This window comes from Solanum lycopersicum, chromosome 12 (genome assembly GCF_036512215.1).
Source record: "Solanum lycopersicum chromosome 12, SLM_r2.1".
In the NCBI taxonomy this organism is placed as follows: domain Eukaryota; kingdom Viridiplantae; phylum Streptophyta; class Magnoliopsida; order Solanales; family Solanaceae; genus Solanum; species Solanum lycopersicum.
The window spans coordinates 25,442,528-25,464,503 of NC_090811.1; positions in this window are offsets into that span (position 1 = coordinate 25,442,528).

A 21,976-nucleotide genomic window follows, 5' to 3' on the forward strand; every position below is an offset into this window, starting at 1 on the left:
ATGAAGTCCAAAAATTATAAAGTGATCTTTGATAGGCACTATGTAATACAAAGGGTCCAAACGTCAATTAACAACACACCAAAGACCACCCTAAGCTTCCTTGGGGAGGACCCAAACATGGGTGGGCAGGCTGCCTTGTAGCCTGCGAGCAGACAGAAGTGGAGGCATGACATGCCACGCGCGCCCGATGCGAGCTGTTCTGCCTAGAGATTTGAGAGCCAACCTCGCGACACGTGGCTTACACTCACCTCACTGCTTCAACTCAAAATTCAATAAAAATGACGTGACTTTTCTCCGCGACGCGCAGCTTCTTCCTAGAATCATTGAAGTCGTGATATTATATCATAGGACGACTATATATTTATATTATATCAGTTTTAGACTAATTTTACACTTCCTAAACCATATCAAACAAAATTCCTTTCATTCTCTCAAGAACGCTCTCTTTTCTCCAAACTCCATTGAAGAACAAGATGAGCTAAAGGAACAAGATCAAGACCTCATGTTTTTCATCCAATTTTCATTGATTCATCATCTATAAAGTATGGGCTTTTCACTCATGGGATTTATTTTTCCCAGAAGTCCTATCAATGATATGTTTTCAAGCACTTCAAATACTAGGGTTTTTTCTATGGTCTATTCCACCCGATTTTTGATTAGTATATTGTTATTTATGTTTGAATTTTGTGTTAACCATGTTCATATTTTTTTGATGGTTTCATATGATTTTTTTTACTATTTGACAATATGAAAATGTAGGGATTGGAACTACGAGTAGAATAAACTCTTAAATTACCCTTATGCTTTAACATATATTATGCATTGATCTTCTATATGATTTAAAAAGTTGTTTTTAATTATGATATTGAGTATTTCGCTATATTATGGTTATGAATGTTCTAAGATGAACGTAAGTTCTTTAATAAGGTTCTTGTAATCTAGATGTAAGTCTTCCAATGTATTAATTACTATTCAATACTTATGTTAGCCTATAAATTATTATGATATGTTGCGATATTATGTATGATGTTGCTATATGGATATTATGGGATATGAGCATGTTATTTGTGAGATCATTAAAAGAACACGATTATGCAAGTTATGATAATTCTGTTGTACGATTTACACAACATGACTATGTTACGTTAATCTCACATACGAGGGGTTGCGATGAAAGGAAATTCTCATCTTATCCTAAAGATCCCTTGATCATGCTTATATAAGGAGTTGATATCTTATGACCTATGATAAGTTTATGATAAAAATACAACTTAAATGTTATTCAAAAAACGGACTTAAGCTAAGCACCGATTAACTAGATATGAGGAGTGTCCCTTCCCTAGTTTCAAGGTAGGTCCACAATGACTCTCATGAGATTTAGGCTACCATGTAATGTGGAACTATGAGTCTCTAATACATCTCCTAGTTCTTGAATTATCTTGCCACCATATTATACTAGCTAGTGGATCCACCTAGAAAGTTTTGTCTTGCTAGGTTCTACTTTGGCAGCTAGACCACCTTCCTTCGGTTAGGGTTTTATGACACTAGATTCAATGTTTATCTCACATGGTCTATGTCGGTAAAGGTGAATATTCCATCATGTATAATTAAGGACTAGTAAATTAACGTTGACGAGGGTGACTTGAGGAGTCTACTTAGTAGAGGTAGGGGTGTGGGACTCTACGTAGACATTTCAGAAGTTGACATTAAGGGAAATCCTAGGAGATTTTTCTTATGTAATATGGTAACATGAAATGTGTGATGTTTATCATACATGATGTTACTCTGATATGATGCTGGTCTTTATGTTTAAAATGTTATTGAGTTATATTGTTAAATGAAGTGATGACTACTTATGTTAAAAGTTATATGAAGCAAAGATTTACTAATGGTATCCTATCTTATCTACTTGGCTGTGTGGGTATAAGGGGCTTCAATTGACCATTGAACTTGTAGGTTGGGAATGGGATCATTTGTCTGTGTTTTGTACGCTATGTTATGTGATCTATTGAATTTAAAAAGTTTATATGACTCTATAATAATATGTGTTTGCTTACTATAAAACTTTATGTTTATGGAATCCATAAATTGTGTATATTATATGGTATGTGCATTGATGAAATTCATATGACTTAACATGTTTTCTAAATATATGATGAATGGTTCTTTTCCATGCATGTCTTTACATAATATGTGCATATACCCATACTTAGTACCTGTGGCGTACTAAACCCATTAATTTATATTACTAACACTGTAGGTTCCGTCCATTGATATTTAAGTAGGTGGATTTGAGGAAAAATGGAACTCTTTCTTCATGTCTTGGTAAGTCCTCATGTTTGAGACGCTACCAATTATATTGCAGCTTTCAACACTTTTAGTAGATATTAGGAATATCCTATTTCCATCATATTCCTTTGGATTCTTTGCCTATATGGCATATTTATTATGTATAGGCTAAGTCAAAATTTGCACTCTTTAGATGGTTTTAAATATGTGAGTCCATTTCTTCGAATATCATATGGTCTATCAATAATAGGTATGAAGTCTAAGTATACTTCAAGTAGAATTTAAAATTTTTAATTTTTTGCATTTTTTAATGATCACATTTTATGATGAATGCTAAGGGCTTGTGTGAGTTCTCAGAGAGGACTACACTCTCGGTCACGTCTGGGAGATTCTCTCAGGTTGTGACATAACTTGACTAAACAGCCATCGCCAGTGCATGAATACTATTATGGAGAGGATAATTATGCAGTGAATGATCAGACGAGGGACGAACACCCAAGTCTCTAATCAGGAAAATTTGGCATCAAGGTCGGAACTATGGGAATTACAATATAGAGGGCCAGTACGTTAGAGATGGAAATTACAACCGCGACAACAACTTCAATAGGGGTTACTATGGTAACATAAATTATATAAGTGGGCCCTATGATTCTACCTCAAAATTGTGAAGTAGCTCTTAGGGATGGTGGAGGTAGTATGGCGCGAGTTGAAGATATATTGTAGAAGATGATGAGAAGGTTTGATCCTAGTGATGAGCAGAACAAGGAATTGAGAGATAATTTTGTTACTATTGGGCAAAAGATTGATGCATATGCGGTCTCGATTAAGTATCTTGAGTTACAAATGGCCCAATTGTCCACTACTGTGAACCCGGAACAACCAGGCACTTTTATTGAAATACCATTCAAAATCATAATAATGATGGTCATTGCATGACAATCACTACTAGGGGAGGTAAGCAAACTATTGATACACCTATGTAATCTGTGGTAGAAGATGAGATGAGAAATGATGAAAAGGTAGTGGAAACTAGTGGTGAATTCGTAGAAAAAAGAGTGAAAGAAGAAGAGGTACCCCAACAAGTAATCCCCATTCCTAGATAACCACAACCATTCCCTCAAAGATTGTTGAAGAAAATAGAGGATGGTAAATACTTGCGTTTTACACTATGTTGAAACAACATTCCATCAATGTCCCTTTGATAGAAACTTTGGAGTAAATGCCTAGTTATACCTAGTTTATGAAGGATATGGTTACAAAGAATAGACCAGTAAGTTTTGAGGATAATGACCGAATGCAACATTATAGTGCTATTGCTATAAGGTCTCTTGTGTAGAAGAAAAAAGATATGAGCACTTTGACTATTCGATGTACAATCGACTTATTATACTTTGCTAAATCACTATGTCATCTCAGTGCAAGCATAAATCTCATGCCTCTCTCAATTTTTAAGAAATTTGATTTAGGTAACTCAAAGCCCACAGAAATGTGCCTAATGATGGTCGATCAAATAGTGAAATGGATCATTAGGATACTCCATGATGTGCTCATAAAGGTGGAATTGTTTATATTTCCGACTGATTTTGTGATTCATAACTTTGAGGTGGATTTGGTGGTGCCTATTATCATTGGGAGGTTGTTCCTTGCTAGTGGTCCTGCATTGGTTGATATGGAAAAATGGCAGATGCAGTTTAGGTTAAACAACCAAGAAGAAACTTTGAACGTTTGTATGTCCATAAAGCGCAATGGTGAGCTTAAAACGGTATCTTATATATCATATAGGGTTGAGAGTACGTCATAGGTACAAAACGAGGAGCGCCTTTGTGTTGAGGCACTAGTGGCAGTGATAATTAATTTTGAGAGTGATGGTATTGAACAATATGGGTATTTTGTTGCGGTACTTGAATGAGGTGAATATCGGTCAAAAACAAAGAAATTAAAGTTAGACATTAAGAATTATGAGTCTCCACCCGCGAGACCATCTATTAAGTAGGATCCAAAATTAGAGCTTATGTCTCTATCACCTCATCTTATATATGTATTCTTGGGAAGAGACGACACTTTTTTTGTAACCATTGCATCAGATTTGAATATGCACCAAGTAGAGTGTTTGGTAAAACTGTTAAAGACGTTCAAACGAGCCATTAGTTGGACCATGAGAGACGATTGAGTCCACCAATGCAATAATTAGTGAAGAAAGATATCATTAAGTGGTTGGATGCCGCGTTCATATGTCCTATTGCAGATAGTAGTTGGGTATGCCATATTTAGTGTGTGCCCAAAAAGGGGGTAATGACAGTAGTGCCCAATGAGAGGAACGAGCTTGTTCCAATGAGGCCCCTCACTGGATGAAATGTTTGAATGGATTACCGAAAACTTAATGCATGGACTAGGAACGACCATTTCCCAATGCCCTTCATGGACCAGATGTTACATAGACTCGTAGGAAACGGATGGTATTGTTTTCTTGATGTCTATTCGGGTTTCAGTCAAATGTCTATTGCCTAGAGAATCATGAGAAGACCATCTTTACTTCCTCTTATGGGATGTAAGCATTCAAAAGGATGCCTTTTTTTGTTATATATTGCACCGACCACCTTTCTTTATGAATTAATTTTTAGAGGTTGGTGACTCCATTGATAGGTGTTTGAGTAACTTAACCGAGGTTCTCAAAAGAAGTGAAGTTTGCAATCTAGTGCTAAATTTTGAAAACTATTACTTTATGGTGAAAGAAAGTATAGTACCGGGCCATCACATCTCGGAGAAGAGGCTAGAGTTTGATTGAGTGAAAGTTAAAGTTATAGTGAGACTTCCTTCACCCATCTCTATAAAAGGTGTGAGAACTTTTCTGGGACATGCGGGCTTTCACTAGAAGTTTATTAAAGATTTCTCAAAATTTTAACATCCTACGTGCAAATTACTTTAGAAGGAATGTAAATTCTATTTTGATGAATCTTTTTTGAAGGAGTTTGGAGATTTGAAGGAGATATTGGTGACTACGCTCATAATAATTTCCCCAGATTGGAGAAAACCATTTGAGTTGATGTGTGATGCTAGTGGGGTTTCTCTTGGTGTGGTATTAGGAAAAAGAAGGGATAAAATTCTTCATCCAACTACTATGCGAATTAGGCCATAAATGAAGAACAAAAGACATACTTTGTGACTGAACAAAAGATCCTTGATGGCTGCTATTATTTCATGAGTTCCATTTTAAGGTGAAAGATAGAAAAGGGACTGAAAATCAAGTTGCCGATCACTTGACAAGATTGAAGGATGAAGTCATGCTAGAGTGGGGTGAGAAGTCTTAAATCGATGATACCTTCGCGATGAGCATGTATTGGGAAGATCGAATAATTTGATTCGAAGATTGACCAATTTGGCATATTCTATGGCTAGTTATATAGTCCCATAAGACTTGTCCTTCAATCAAAGGAAGAAGTTCATGCATGATATGAAAAAGTTCTTTTGGGATGAGCTTATTTACCGTTGTGTGTTTTAAGTAGAGATGCTAAGTGTTTTTGGAGACAAACCACTCCTCACTTATGGGTGGGCATCATAGTGGTATCTGGACTGCCCACAAGATTTTGCAGTGTGGGTACTATTGGCCATATATTCACCAAGATCCTCATAAGTTCACTGTCACGACCCACAAGTACACCGTAGAAGTTAAAGCATCCTTGTGTCGTCACACTGAAAATGAGCCACCCGTACAATTCACTGCATAATAAACATACTAAAGTGAGTAATAATTAAAAACTTACTTCACACACTAAGAACTCTTTTCTTAATAATTACACAATCGGAAGACTTTCATTTAAAACATTAAAACTTTATTTCATCTCCAGAAACAATATAAACTTTAGAGTTTACAATACTTTGGACTAAGTCCATACAAAATATAAAATAAATACGAAGACATAAAGGAACACATGTGGATATCGTCCTCTAACCGATGAGGACTCACCAATACTTCATCTTCAACCCTTAGAAACCTATCTATCCTCCATGGTACATGAAGACTTCAAATTCCCTACACTTTAGTCAAACAGGAAAAAGAAGGGGTTAGCACACACGATGCACGAAGTATGGAAGTCATGCAATGACCATGAAAAACAGATATTTAGTAAATAACATTATTTTCATGAATTTCAATTAAAACATCATACTATAATCATGAGAACAACATTTTACAGATTAGAAACACATAAGAAATCATTTAAGCAAATAGTTACAATTTGAGGAACACTTTCTAGTGAACTATTTCACTGTACAGTGAACTTCTTCATTATTACAGTGAAGTTTTTCAACTTTGCTTCAAACACCTTCTACAATATAATCCCCTAACAAAAAGCTATCCTAATATTAACATAAGTAGGACAAAGAGATACCACCCATACATCATCTCTAGGCACACCTAGATGGTCCTCAAGACCACGTATAATGAAATACACATACTTACAAATACATCAATTGCATGAACATGAGATCCTCATACCGAAGGTGATTCTAACATTCACTTGAGTAAGTTGTGAAGCGGCCACCCATACAATCCCTTACACACACACTTAAGAGATTCGATAGACTACCTAACATATAATCATTCTCACTGAATACATTAGCGTGCATATAATATGACACTTTCCCCTACAAAGTTTATCAGAAGACATAATTAAGTAAATCAAGAATATAATGTCAATGATTGACCAATTCAAGATTAAATAAGTAATCCTTTAAAAAACCTAAGTTTGGATCATGTTCACAAAAATAACCATCTTCCCTAACTATAGTCCTTATTAATACTTATCTAGGTAAGATAAGAAGTGAACATTCATATGCCCCCTTAACACGTTAACTACACAACCCTTAATCACCCTAGATAATTACTTATTCATTTAAACATACTTTCTTAACTTAAGAAATTAGTTCATTAAGAGACATTCATCATATAAAGGACATACAAGTAATGGTCTTGGACAAAACCAAAGGACTCTCACTAACACCTTAAAATCCCATTGTGCAATGTCTAAAGAGCGTCCCATACCACCACCTAAACTTCATAGAACTTCTCTAATTCTAGTAGGTATCTCATATGATGAGAATATGAAATAAATAACATAGATCGTGGTTGCAAAGCATGTAATTCCGACTTCTAACCTACTCTGATGAGGGTGTTTTACTTGCCATTGGAAGAACTTACACACATACCATGTAGGCACATGAGTAAGGAATATGAATGGCATGCTTTAAAATCTAGTCTCATTCTTTAACTATAATTACTTACCTTCCTATACCCACTCGGTGCTAGCCTTCGTTCTCATACAGTAATTTACACTTAAGGTTCACATAAAAGGGTTCCATATCAAGCTCATAACTCAATCACATTTACCCGACTAAAAAAAGATCCACTAGGGCTACCTCACAATGGAGAAATTATGCTCATTATGACTTTTTTAAAAATCAATATGATGTTGTTACATCCAATTAACCTTAAGTCTATCATTCCATTACTTGAAGGATACCATTATGATTTTTGACTTCAAAATTCATAACCTTACAACTAGGTTAGAGGTTTCACATAAATGACCCACTTAAAATCATTCAAGGTAACGTGTAATTCATACATTCAAGACTAAGAGGCATTAGCATTCTAAATCAAGAAATATGATATTTATATTCATACACACATCAACTAACGGACACAAGTCAACAAAGACAAGAAACAACATACTTCACTTCAACACATATTACATGTCATTCTTAATTGCTTTAGGAAAAGCCATTATCACCATTAACTCATCCTATACACTACAGTGTCATCATCAATATAACCATTATAGACTATTATGTTTAGGTAGGAAGAAACATGTATCAACCCTAATACTACACATACAAGCATATAGTCATAGTCTACATAATCTCCTAACATACATAGAATTAACACATACTTTCACATTACTTCACATATAGATACATTTAACATAATATAAACTACAGAAATCATCATAACACTTCAAATAGTTCCAATAAGAACATGATCATCATATTGCATAAAGAAATAACGACAAGACCACATTAATTCACATAGTATTAACACCGTGACTGGACCATACAAATCACAACATAAGTGAAGTCTAATTAACATAAAAATAAAACAAAATTAGGGTAGAATACCCCCACTCCATCTTACAAGTTCGATTTTGAGGTGATATCATCAAATTCAATATCATAAGGACCTTACCCATATACATAACTAATAATTCTATGCAATTATAACAATACATAATGAAACTAGGTCAAATCAATACATATTCATAAATATAATAAAACGTAGATGTCAATTTACTATAATTATCACATCTATCAATAGCCTATGAAAAACTACACTAAGATTCATAAGCCTTAAGTCAATATCATTTCGATAAGATTAACATCTAATATATCTAATAATATGAAATACTAAATTGATAAAATTGAAACATCCTATAAACCAATCAATCAAAATCTATACATGATTATAAAGCTTATAACAAGCTATACTTCAATTTACTATCAAAGCGTAATCACCTAACCCATATTTTAGTTAAATTGGGAGATTTGTGAAGGTCAAGGGTTCATGGAGAATTTCAGTGGAAAACATAAATTATACATCAATTACATCATGTCTTAATGTTTGAAAACCTTTCATGCAAAAACCAAAGACTTAGAGTAGAAATTGAACTTTTTCATCTTTTTGAAATCTTTGAAAATCATCTTTGAAATTGACTCTATTTTGATAGCAAGCATTAGATAAAGAACTCTCATACCTTATTATAAGAACTCAATAATAATTTAAGAAGAAACTCTATTGAACAACAATCTTCAACCTCCATTTTCACCTTGAACTCTCATGGAGGTTTTTTTGAAGAATCTTTGGGAGGGAATGTGTTTTGATTTAGGTGTTAGGGTTTTAATTAGAGTTTAATGACTTATATAGTCTTAAAATAATCATAAACACTCAAAACAACCGTCCTCCCATTTTATAGGAGTTGGGGTGAATTTTCTAAAAAAACCCAAGCCTTAATTGAAATATGCAGGAAAGTCATAGCACCAATGACGCCCAACATCGACGATCCGTGGTCTCACCCACGGCCCATCGATGGGATCTCGTAGATTGCTTGTTCAGCCTCTACACCTGCACACTAGAAGTATCTACAGACGCCCCAAGTCGACGAGCCGTTGTTCCATCGACTTGCTGTCGTTTGGGTCATCGTTTTGCACTGCATGCAAGCTGCCATGCAGCTCCAAGTCTTAAGTTAGGGTCCTTCTCTAGGGCCCCTTGTAGGTTCTACATGGAGTCGTACCCGAACGTTTGAATCACAAATATTTTTGTATACGATTTTATGAGCAAACACATAAATTTCATTTAAAAGAAGCAAGTAAAACTCGACGAAACATGCAGAGACACACTAGGTCATTTCAAGGTAAACCTTTCAAATGTCATGGACGTTCTTCGACGATTGACCTCCAAACATCACAAAACATGACAAACTTTATATATACGCAAAAATAACTAATTTGAGGACCTTATAAATACATTTATAACACATCAACCTATAAAACTATGTATTAGGTACATAGGTGACATAGTCATCGAAATCTTGGTCATCCCTTGACGTTTGATTTCAAATGCACCTAAAATCTTAAACAATGCCTCAAACCCACATTATAAATCATTTTATGTCCTTATACGATCATTAAAAACATGTTAGGCTCTAGATTCACCTATTTCATTTTTGGGGTCTTACATTTGCCAAGTCATTTGATAGGTGCCAAAGAGATGGATTAAATTCAAAAAGACAAGAGCTCCCTTTAAATAGAATTATAATGATTGATTTTTTTTATGTATGAGGCATGGATTTTATAGGTCCGCTCGTGACTTCTCATGGGATGAAATATATACTTGTGGTGGTGGATTACGTGTAAAATTGAATAGAAGCTATTGCTCTTTAAAAAATGAAGGGAAGAGTGTCACCACGTTCTTGAAAATGAACATTTTCTCCTCATTTTGCACGCCTTGGACCATTATTAGTGATGGGGAATCTAACTTTACAATAAGTTGTTCAAAGGACTATTGGAGAAATATGAGGTTCACCAAAATTTGGCCACTCCTTGCCATCCACATGTTATTGGGCAAGTTGAGGTGCCCAACAGAAAGATCAATCAAATCCTATCGAAAATGGTAGATGCAAATAAAACATATTGGTCAAGGAGGCTTGATGATGCTCTTTGGGCCTATAAGACTTCATACTATAACACATTGGTATATCTCCATACAAACTTGTATATGGGAAAGGATGTTACTTGACAGTTGAGTTAGAGCACAAGGCCATCTAGGCGATAAAGAAACTGAATATTGATTGGACTGAAGAAGTGTAGCATGGAATTAACGTGTCTAACATTCTTGATTAGTTTTGGCTATAAGCATGCCATCGATAGAGAGAAGATGAAGAAGCACCCTCACCAAATGATTGAAAAGAGAGAATTTGCAGTTGGTGACTATATGCTTCTATTCAACTCTAATGGGCCATTCCTTATCACTAAAGTGTTCCTATATAGATCGGTTGAGTTGTAGAACAAGGAGGCTACAAAGTTCACTGTCAAGGGGAAAAGAAACAAGATCTACCTAGGCTATGCGAAGAGTGTCCATGAAGTTGTTGACGCATATCACCATGATGAGTCTGAGTAATCAAGGATCTTGTGTCGTGCCGCGACGTTAAATCAAGCAATTTTTGAAATGCAACCCAAGTTGTATCCTCTAGCCAAGAATAGATTTTTTTGTTTCTTTGTAGGAATAGTTGCATTCTCATGCTTCGTTTTTGTTTTACTTCTCGTCATGCATTCTTTTTAATGTGTTTTCTAGAGATTAGTTTCGGGTCCGTTTTTATAAAGTGTCCAGAAAAAACACAAAAAGAAAAGCTTAATGGGTATTCAATGTGCAGGGACAAAAACCATGAATTCTGCAGAAAATGGTCTAGTGCACGGATCTACTGACCCCATCGATGGACTGTCGATGGTATGCGTAGATCCCAGGTACGTCTTGATATTTTTTATAGACCATGTGAAATCGACGGTTCAATAAACGATCCATTTAGAAGGTGTCGTTAGTCAAAAAAACCAGTGACCCGACCGGACCCGACCCGATCGGTTATATCAAGAGAAAATTGTTCAAATAACTTTTAAAAATATTTTAAAATTATTTCAAACTGTTTCCCACCCTTTATTTCCTTCCCTTTCCATCATAATACCCTATTTTCCCTTTCAATTTTCATAAGAATCCTTTAAAATCCCAAATTCCCCTTGAATCCAAAAACCCTCACATCCCCATATTCTACTTTGTCTCTAGTCTGTGTTCGAAGGCAGGCACGTAGGTTGTCGAGAAGATCACCAACTTTTTCACTCCACTACTATGTTTAGGTATTTTGATTCCCTTTGCTCGTTCATTTGCTGTTGGAAATGAAATATTACTATTTAGGTCTTGACTTAGGGACAAAATTGATTGTAAATGATTGCTAAATAAGGGTACTATTTCCCTTAGAATGGTAGAGTGTTAATGGGGTGAGGTGTAATATATTTAAAACATGATTGTTGACTTTCCTACTTAGGGGTTGATAGCATCGTAGAATTTTAAATCGAAACTTGCAAAATCGAAACCCTAAGAATGAAGAATTAGTATTGTACTTGTTATTATGCATTGGGAGAACTAATTTAGGTCTAATGTATGTCAATATGTGCAACTGAAAGCAAGGTCTTAAATATTTGTCTGATCAATAGCACAAGACCCCATCTATGGACCATCGGTTGATCGACGAGTCATCGATGGGGTCCGTCAGTTGATAAACTGTAAAATTGCTAAACTCTGAGACGACAGAAGTGGACTACAGTCCGTCTATTGATTGACTGGCCTTTCTTCATGTCCATGTTTTCTAACATAAACCCTGATTTATGAGAACTTAAAGATTAGTCTAAGTGCCAGAGCAAGGAAGTTGACAACAGTTCCTCGTACGTCTATCATTTTAAACTAAGAGGTCTGTAGTATGAAGACAAAAAATTTCCTATGTGTACAATGACGAAAACTATCGACAGATAGTTTATTCATCAACAAGCCCTCGATAGAACCTATCAACCAATGTTGCAGCTCTGCACAAGACTGTTCTTTGGTGTTAACTTTTTTTGATTGTTTTGTGTGTATAGTAAGATTTCTATGAGACTAACAAACTATTTTACAGGATATATATGGCCCCCAAACGAGAACTCATCTATTTTAGGGGTAGGTCCAAGTCCGTGGCACCATCCTGTCGGATGATTGGCACATCTAATGATGAGCAGGATTCTAAATACGTACCCCAAGGCACTTAGAGACAACATAAGACGCAAGAACCATTCGATGCACCCCCCATAAGGTGGTGTTCGACAAAGTCACTAGCAATTCGTAACTTTAGTAACTACGCATAAGAGTTTTACATCACAGTATGAGGAATTTCCATCTCACAATAACATAACTTGAATATATCACTAAGGAATCAATCATGCCAAAACACAACCTATCAACATGCTCAATATCATTTCATAAAATCACAACATACTAAAATACACAACATAAGCTCAAAAAAAGTAAAAATGCAAAATTTCATTTTTTTAGTCGTAACATGCAACTTTTTGCAAAACTTGATAAAAAATCGAGACAACTTCAAATTTAATTATTATTTTCATTATTAGTAAGAACCAATACACTTTGTTAGAAATGAAATGAGGATAACATGAATTCATTTCAGTCTCGGCCTCCCATGTTACTCCCTGATCTAGGTAGTTTTTCCACAACACTTTTACGGAGGCCACCTCTTCGTTCCTTAACCTCTTCACTTGATAATAAAGGATATAAATACAAACCTCCTCATAAGAGAGGTTCTCTTTATTACCTAGACCTTCACCTCCTCATAAGAGAGGTTCTCTTTATTACCAACACCTTTAATATGAAGAATAGACTCAGGGTTACCAATGCACTTCCTAAGCATGCATACGTGGAAGACCGGATGAACCAATGATAGTACACCAGAAAGTTGAAACTCATATGCAACTTTTGAAAAATTTCATAGGGAAACACATAACGAGGACTTAACATTCCTTTTTTGGCAAAACTAACCACCCCTTTCATGGGTGAAATTTTCGAATACACCTTATAACCCTCTGTAAATTCAAGGTCTTTTCTGCTATGATCGGCATAAAACTTTTGCCGAATATAGGAAGTTTGCAAATTGTTTTTTGTGTTATGAACTTTTTCTAATATCTTATACATCAAATTAGGACCATGAAATGATAACTTGACAACCTAAAACCACCCAATAAGAGATCTACACCTCGTACCATACAAAGCTTCAAAGGAGCAATGAATATGGATGAATGAAAACTAATATTTTTATGAGAAATCCACCAAAGGAAAATGTTCATCCCAATTTCCTTTGAAGTCAATCCTACAGGATCTATGCATATCCTCTTGAGTTTTAATAGTACGCTTCGCTTGACCTTCTATTTGAGGATGAAAAAAGGTGCTTAACTTCACGTAAACTTGAACCTCTTTGAAAAGACCTCCAAAACCTAGATGTTAATTGAGCACCCCTATAAGATATGACGGACAAAGGAGCACCATGAAGACCCACTATCTTGTCAATATAGATTCTTGTGTATTCTTCCGCCGCATAAGTGGACTGAACGGGAATAAAATGAGCGGATTTGGTCAATTTATCACCCATGTTTATTCATATTGCTTTCAAGTTCGAGGCAACCCAACTATGAAATACATGTTAACATATTCCACTTCCAAGTAGGAACTTTGATTTCTTGTCGTAAACCACTCAGATTTTGGTGCTCGACTTTCAATTGTTTGCAATTTGGACACTTTGCAAAAAATTCTACAATGTCCCTTTTTAAAACATCCCAAAAAAAACTGCCCTAAAATCATGATACATCTTAGTAGAACATGGATGAATAGAGTAACAGACTCCATACGCTTCCTTAAGAATCCAATTTCTTAAATCATCGATTTTAGGCACAAACAATCTCCCTAGGAACCTAAGAACAACATTCATTCTTAGGAAAATGACTCATTTATATTTCAAACAACCGATTCTTTCAACTCCATCAATAATGGATAAAGGTGTTGCTTAGAATTCACCTCAATCACAAAAGACGACTCAGAATTATGAAGTAGCACAACACACCATTAGGAGAACCTTCAATTCGAACTCCTAGAAAAGCCAAGATATGAAAATTCTTCCACATGTTTCTCTTGGTTTCTTCCATATGGGACACACTTCCCATTGACAATAAACATAGAGCGTCTTCTAAGACATTAGCCTTGACGGGGTGATAGCGAACACTAATGTCATAGTCTTTCAAGAACTCTAACCATCTCCTTTTTCGGAGATTTAACAACTTTTGAGTGAATACATATTGAAGATTTTCATGGTCCGTATGCACATCAATATGAACCACATAGAGATAATGCCTCCATGTTTTCAAGGCTAATACCACGGCCACTAATTGAAGGTCATAAATTGGATAATTCTTGTCACGAACATTGAGTTTCCTAGAAGCATAGGCTATAAATTTGCCATTTTCCGTAAGAACACACCCCAACGCGACCTAGGATGCATCACAATATACAACAAAAACCTTAGTACCCTACGGTGGAGTTAATATCGGAGAGTAAGTAATCATATTTTTCAATATTTGGAATCTCCTTTCACATGCTTTCGTCCACTAAAATTTCACATTCTTTTGAGTCATTGTTTTAAAAGAAGAATAAGGAGAAGAAAACACGTCGACAAACCTTTTCTAATAACCTCCTAGATCTAAGAAACTCCTAATATACATAGGATCTAAAGTTCTAGGACAATTTTTAAATTGAAAAATACTAGATAATTCAATTTAAGATCACAACCTAGGGTTAAGGGGAAAAAGTCATCTTTCACAAACTAGGTAAATTCATCAAGTAATAGTATAATTGAATCCTAAAACATGTTAATAAACTCCTAATAAACAAAAGGAATTATAAAGAAAGCAATTTATAAGATAAATTTTGTATTGGAAGGAAACTTACATGAAACTCAATATTTTAAAATAAATTTTGGAAGAACCCTTTGGGGAAAGGAATCCCAATGGTGAACCGTTCACATACCTTTTAAATTGATGAAGATTTATGGAGAAAATTTGAAGTTTTATTCACTATAATCATCCTTGACTTGGTATTTGAAGGAGTTTCTTTGGGATAAAGAAAGAAGAGGGAAGGAAGAATAATTTGTGTTTTTTGAATTATGTGAGTTAGGTTAGTTTAATTAGGTAAGGGTCTTTATATGAGTCATTAAGTAATTTAATTAGACCTAATTTAACCCCTAAATAATTAACTAAGCACCAATTTAATTTAATTTAACCAACTAAAATGTGGCAGCAAAACAATGTCCTAACCTACGAGACCTCGACCTAAGGGTCATTGGTCAGTCGAAAGCCAAGCCCTCCTTGTGCTGCTCATCCATCATTTACGAATGAGGCTTGACCAAATGACTTCCCATGAAATTTTATAAGTTTCCATCAACGGCGTCCATCGACACCCCATTGATTGGACCACGCCTCGTGATTTTCCCCTCGTCGATGGCTATGGTCTTAGACAACTTTTTGACATTCTTGACGGGTCCTCCTCAGGGGACCTTGATTAGTCCTTGGGGAGTCGTACCGAAACATTTCTACTTTATACAAACTGTAACACATATTATACCCCTTAATACAAAATTCCATCAAATTCCGACTCCTAAAAACAAGTCAAATATGCTAAGCCACACAAGCACCTGTTGAACTAGTTTCCAGACGTCATTGACGTTCTTTAACGTTTTTATTCGAAAACTATCTAAATGACTTGTATTCATTATTTTTTACCTCAAAAAAGTGACCTGACTGTTAGAAACTAATTTTAGGCCCTCGATTACATAGTAGATTTCTGCAGTGTTATAGTGTTGATGATAACCCAATTTGAGGTCTATTTTTGAGAAACGGCTAGAAGTCTAAATTTAGTTAGAAAAGTCAACAATACTTGTGATGGGATCTTATTATTTTTTATTACCTTGTTCAACTGCCTATAGTCAATGCACAATCTGAGATAACCATCTTTCTTCTTCAAGAACTTTAGTTGTATACCCCATTAAAAAATACTAGGTCTGATGAATCTATTATCTAGAAGGTCTTTAAATTCTTTATCATAGATAGAGACACTCATTAATGAGGAATATATAGAAGTTATGTATCTAAAAGTAGATCAAATCCAAAGTCATTTTCCCTCTTAGATGAAACTCCCCCAAGATCTTCTGGAATAATATTTGGGAAATCATTCACTCCAAGAATTAACTCAACAATTGGCTTATTAGAGCTTGTATCCTTAAACCCAAGGTAGACGATAGAAATACCCTTAGAGATAAATTACAAGTATTAATAGAAAAAAAATATTATCGAATACAAACATACTAAATATAAAGGGTGACACAAGCGTCAATTAACAATGGGGATTTAGCAATCTATACTTTATAGCTAAATACAGTAAAAATAATAATAGAGACTAATTGGAGAACGGATTGTTGAGATGTTATATGAATATAGGATAGACTAAACTATTGGACACAAGCTTTGTACAATTAATTTGTTGAAAATTTGTGACTAGGATAAATTATAGTTAGGTATATTCTCTCATTAGGAACTTACACCAAATCAAATGGGTTCTTTTCATGCAACCATTTGTCGCATTAAGCACATCTTTCACCTTAACCAACTTACTCTCTAGATATATGGTGAAAAAGTACATGGATTCAATCTATCAAGTTGAAACTCATGTCAAACTACTACCATCGACAATAAACTAAGTATTCTTGTTTTTACGACCTCTCTCTCCAGCATGCCAAGAACATAGAGGTGAAATTGTATTTTAATCTACAAAAACCTTAACTTCGTAAACAACTATAAAACAAAATGATAATTAAACAACACATACATCATCAACAAGCAAAACCCAACTGATAATCTATCCCATATTCACAAAATTATACCCCATGAGTAGGGATTTTAGAAAGAATTAAAAAAACCAAGGAAAATATGCAAAAAAGAGTTGCATTCACATGACATTATGTAGTTTAGTCTTGATAAAAATAAAAAGTGAAGAATCCAAGAGACCCAAGCCCATATTCTTAGTCATGATACACTTTGAATCTTCAACTTTGTCAAAACGCTCTTCAAACAATGCACTCAAAACCATAAAATATTGTAAAACTAAAAATTCTCTAGTAATTTGATCCAATCATAATAACTTTACTTCTAAGTTAAAAATGCTAATTAGTATATATATAGTTTTCAAAAAAAATGTACTATAAAGGATCACACGGCAGAGTTAGTCGGGATAGCGGATAAACTAGTGATTCGTCCTTTAGTGGCTTTATTGTTCTCTTGTGCCGACCTATAACACATTTGTAATTTAAATCATTGTGCTACATGTAGTACATCACGGAATTGCTATAAGACACTTTGAATGATCTTTTTCTTTGCTAATTTGATTCTTTGCTCCAGATATCTTCTCACTAGAAAAAAATGTGAGGTTGGGATCTTTTGGCAACACGCAAATGGGTTCAGTGATCCTCAAATCTTCATTTATTCATTCTTTCTCTTGATTTTGTTCCTTTTTTTCTAAATAGTGTGCATGCCTTGTTTCTAATTTCAAAATACCTGAAACTAAAAGTTTTAATTAATTTTAGACAAAACGTGCATTTCAAGATACTAAACATATCAAAACAGATCCCTTAAATGACTCCAAATTGTGGACTCATCATCACCCCAACTTAAACTTTTGCTTCTCCTTAAGTAAAAATTAAGTTCAGTAGTTGAAAAAGGATATCCCAAACAATGCTACACAAGTATCAATAATAAGTTCACGTAAAACACAACTTACTCATGCTAGGATCAAATGTGCATTCAAAGAATAAATTTGTGACACATCATTATCAAAGATTTTCCAGCTCACAATAGTTGCTTCAAATACAAGTTCAGTCTTAACCAAAATGACCAAATGAACTCACATTGAGATTTATTCCATATTCACAGAGTATGGTACAAAATTTAAAGCTTTAGAATCAATTTCACTGCTCACACCCACAAAGATTAACATAATGCATGAATTAACCTATAGGTTTGCCCTTATTTTCCAATCAACCTTTGTTTCAGCTCACTCAAGATCAAAATATATATTTAGTCTTGTAAATGCTTTGAATTCACAAGTATGGTCATTTAGGCTTAATAAATTTTATCCACATGACATATGGTGCTCATAGCACATCATATTTCCTTCCTTACTCATTTTCTTTTATGCTCCTTCGTCATCCAGTCAATCACTTTCCATGGTTGTTCGGAAAACCCCATTTCTCTTTCTATTTACAAAACTTTATTCCAAGACATTCTCTATTTCACTTTTCCTATTTCTCTCTCCTTTTTATTTGGAGAGGTTCCATTTTTCTCAACACCTTGGGTTAATTGAGACTATTTTTGCATTCTTAGACAAAAGACATTAGTTGTCTATTCAATCAACGACAAATAAAAAGGACTATGGCTAGAGGATTAAGAAAGGTAATATTTTCTACATGTTTCATCAAAATAAAGGTCATGTTCAAGGGGTATTCAAACACCATTCCCACACTGACAAGATAAGCCAAAAAATAGGTTTATGTAAAATTTGTTCACCCTCATACAACGGTGCCTAAGACCATAGCATGAATTCACATCACGTAGTCGATATCACTTGCACTAAAGTAGAACGATACTCTATACTTTTGCAGGGGTACAATGCTAATTGCAAGAAACTCAATTTAGAAATTGGCTAATCACAACGAGATTCAACAAGTTCGCATATTTTCTATGCAAATTCATTTGGCCTCGTTGTAGCCGTACATTAGTGTTTGTTCGATTGTAAGAAATATGTAATTCATCAATATTGATAAAATCGGGACTCAAATTTTCCTAATTACATGCATAATCAAGTACATGAAAGAGATGGTAGAAAGATTTTTCTTTTCAAACGTGTCAAAGTAGTTGCAATTTTAAAAAAAAAGTGGAGCCATAATATCAAACATCTGACAAAATCAATATAAAACACAATTTAAGGCATAACAACCAAAATATATATAGAAAACACTAGTTATATATCTTTAAACAAAAGGTGAGCCTCAATCAAGAACGAATGAAAAGCAATTTGCCGTCAAATGAAAATAATATAATTATGCAGAATGAAAGCTAAAGAAAGACAGAGAGCGAGGTAAGAAAATAATATGTCTATGTAGTGTATCCATCAAGTGGAACCTAAGTGCCATGTGTAGTGCTCTAAGAGGTGCATCAGTGCCTAGAGTAATCTCAAAAGTGACTTCTCTAGTAGTGATAGCAATAGGTGCCTTTGCAAGGGAAATACTACACCACAATGTATATCATTACTTCCTCAGTCGTAGTCAGATCCTTATCCATAGCTTCCTCGGTCTCCTCAAACATCTCTTCATCAATTTGTGCTTCTAAGTCAGGTTCTGATGCCTTCTTTTGTGTATCCTCATGTTTGGTGGTAGTGTAAGGCATTTTGGGCACATGTAAAATCTCCACTGTTCCAAAGACAATGTATATATTGGTGGAAATCAAATAGTCCACATATTTTCTTATCTCTTCAATGGCAACTTTTTAAGACATTACCTGCTTTATGGCCTCTTTATTGTGCTCACACACATCTATATTGACTGCTAGGGTGTTAATGGTAATGCTTGAAGGTTTCACTGCATCAACTTAGGTAGTCTGAATCATGCATGCGATAGAAGCCTCTAGACTAGCAGTCTGATGATCAACAAAAATAGACAGTTATTGCATCCCAAGAAGGGAATCAAGGGTGAGTTTCGACTAGTACATAGTAGCAACAAAATAGGTCGGGGAGACGGTGAAAGAGTAGATCATATTAAAATGTCAGCAGTAGTGCCATTTAATATAGATGTACCTAAAGGCCTTGGGCCAGAGTGTGAAAAGATGTCTACACAAGTATGGATCTTGCGTCAACAACTTCTTATTTCCTCTTCTCTTCATGATCATTTAAATACTCCTCTTAAATATTCAAGATATCCGTGGAGGAGGTGGGAATCATATCCATATAATTCTTTGCATCTCTAGGTACCCCAGCTATTTTAAATAGCTAAGTGATTAATACCAATAAATAGAAAGAGTTTCGTCTCTACTTTGCATGCGAATGGATCTCTAAAAAAAGATCATCTCAAAAATAATGCTAGTTTTCTCAATTATGCACCCTAGACAAGTTGATGTAGAAAGGCAAAGGATGGATTCATGGGCATGATTGTGTGGTTAATAAACCATAAGTAGAATGTGGAACATACGTTAAGATATTTGTTTTCAATTAGAGCTCCATCATTTAACCACTTCAGATTATAATCTGAGATTAGCAGGGCTAAAAAACATGTCATAATATGCAGTTCTCTGTTTTGATCTAGGTCTGGATGTGATCTATGATCGTAGTATTCCTGCCCTAGACTTTGTTGATAGCAACACTGTCACAATCTACCTTCTTTCCTCTGACAATAATATAGTCAATATCTTTAAAAGATGCTAGTAGCCTCTTCCTGTGAGGTACAAATGCACTATAAAACTCTTTTATCTAGTTTGGAACATATAAACAACGGGGTTTAATGAAGATTCTGAACTTGTTTTTCTTCGAGAAAATCATTATCTCTATGCACATATTAATAACCCTATATATATGGGCTAATAATCTTCCTCAAGTATTGGTTTTAGACACTCAGCATTTGATATAATATTTTACTTTGTTGGAGGACCTTTTACTGGAGGTGACAACACTATTGGCTTCCCTTGCTAGAAGACTAGTAGTGGTAGGTTGAGAATTATTTATAATGGATAGATCATTTAGCTTTTTAGTTGCCGCTCAGCACTGTCTGCTATGGAGAGATCATCTCCATGAAAACATAAAATGTCAGTTTAAGTTTTGTTAGGTTCATTTTTGTATAATCCATCAATGCCTATGCTTGCGTCTCATAAGTCAATGGTCTTGTAATTGCCTATACCTTTCCCATCAATTTTTGAAAGGTTGACAACTCTTCTTCTCGATGAAACAAATATTATAATCCATCTTGTTTTCCATTAGGGTGACGATCTTCTTCCTGAAAATTTAGATATAGCCATATATTCAATTTATATGGAGAAATTAGGATAAAATCAGTCAAACACTCCGAAAATCTATTACAAACTAAATCCTCGATACTCTTTTGCGAGCTATATTGGACTCACCAAAGGGAGTATCTTAAAATATAGCTAGTCTATGATGGAAGGACCTTTCGGTGAATAAACGATGAATTAGGTATGGTTCACCGAAAGTTATAGCTCACAAAGGGTACATGAGTGTAAACAAAGTGTGATGAGTGTATAATTGTTGAGTCGCCGAGTACTTTGGGTGACTAAAGGATTGTCAGCAAAAGTTATACAAACTAATAATAGATAGAGTACGAAATTAAAGGTAATATATGATTACTAGGGGAATTGCCGAGTAGTTGGTGAGATTGATCTTGATCACCTA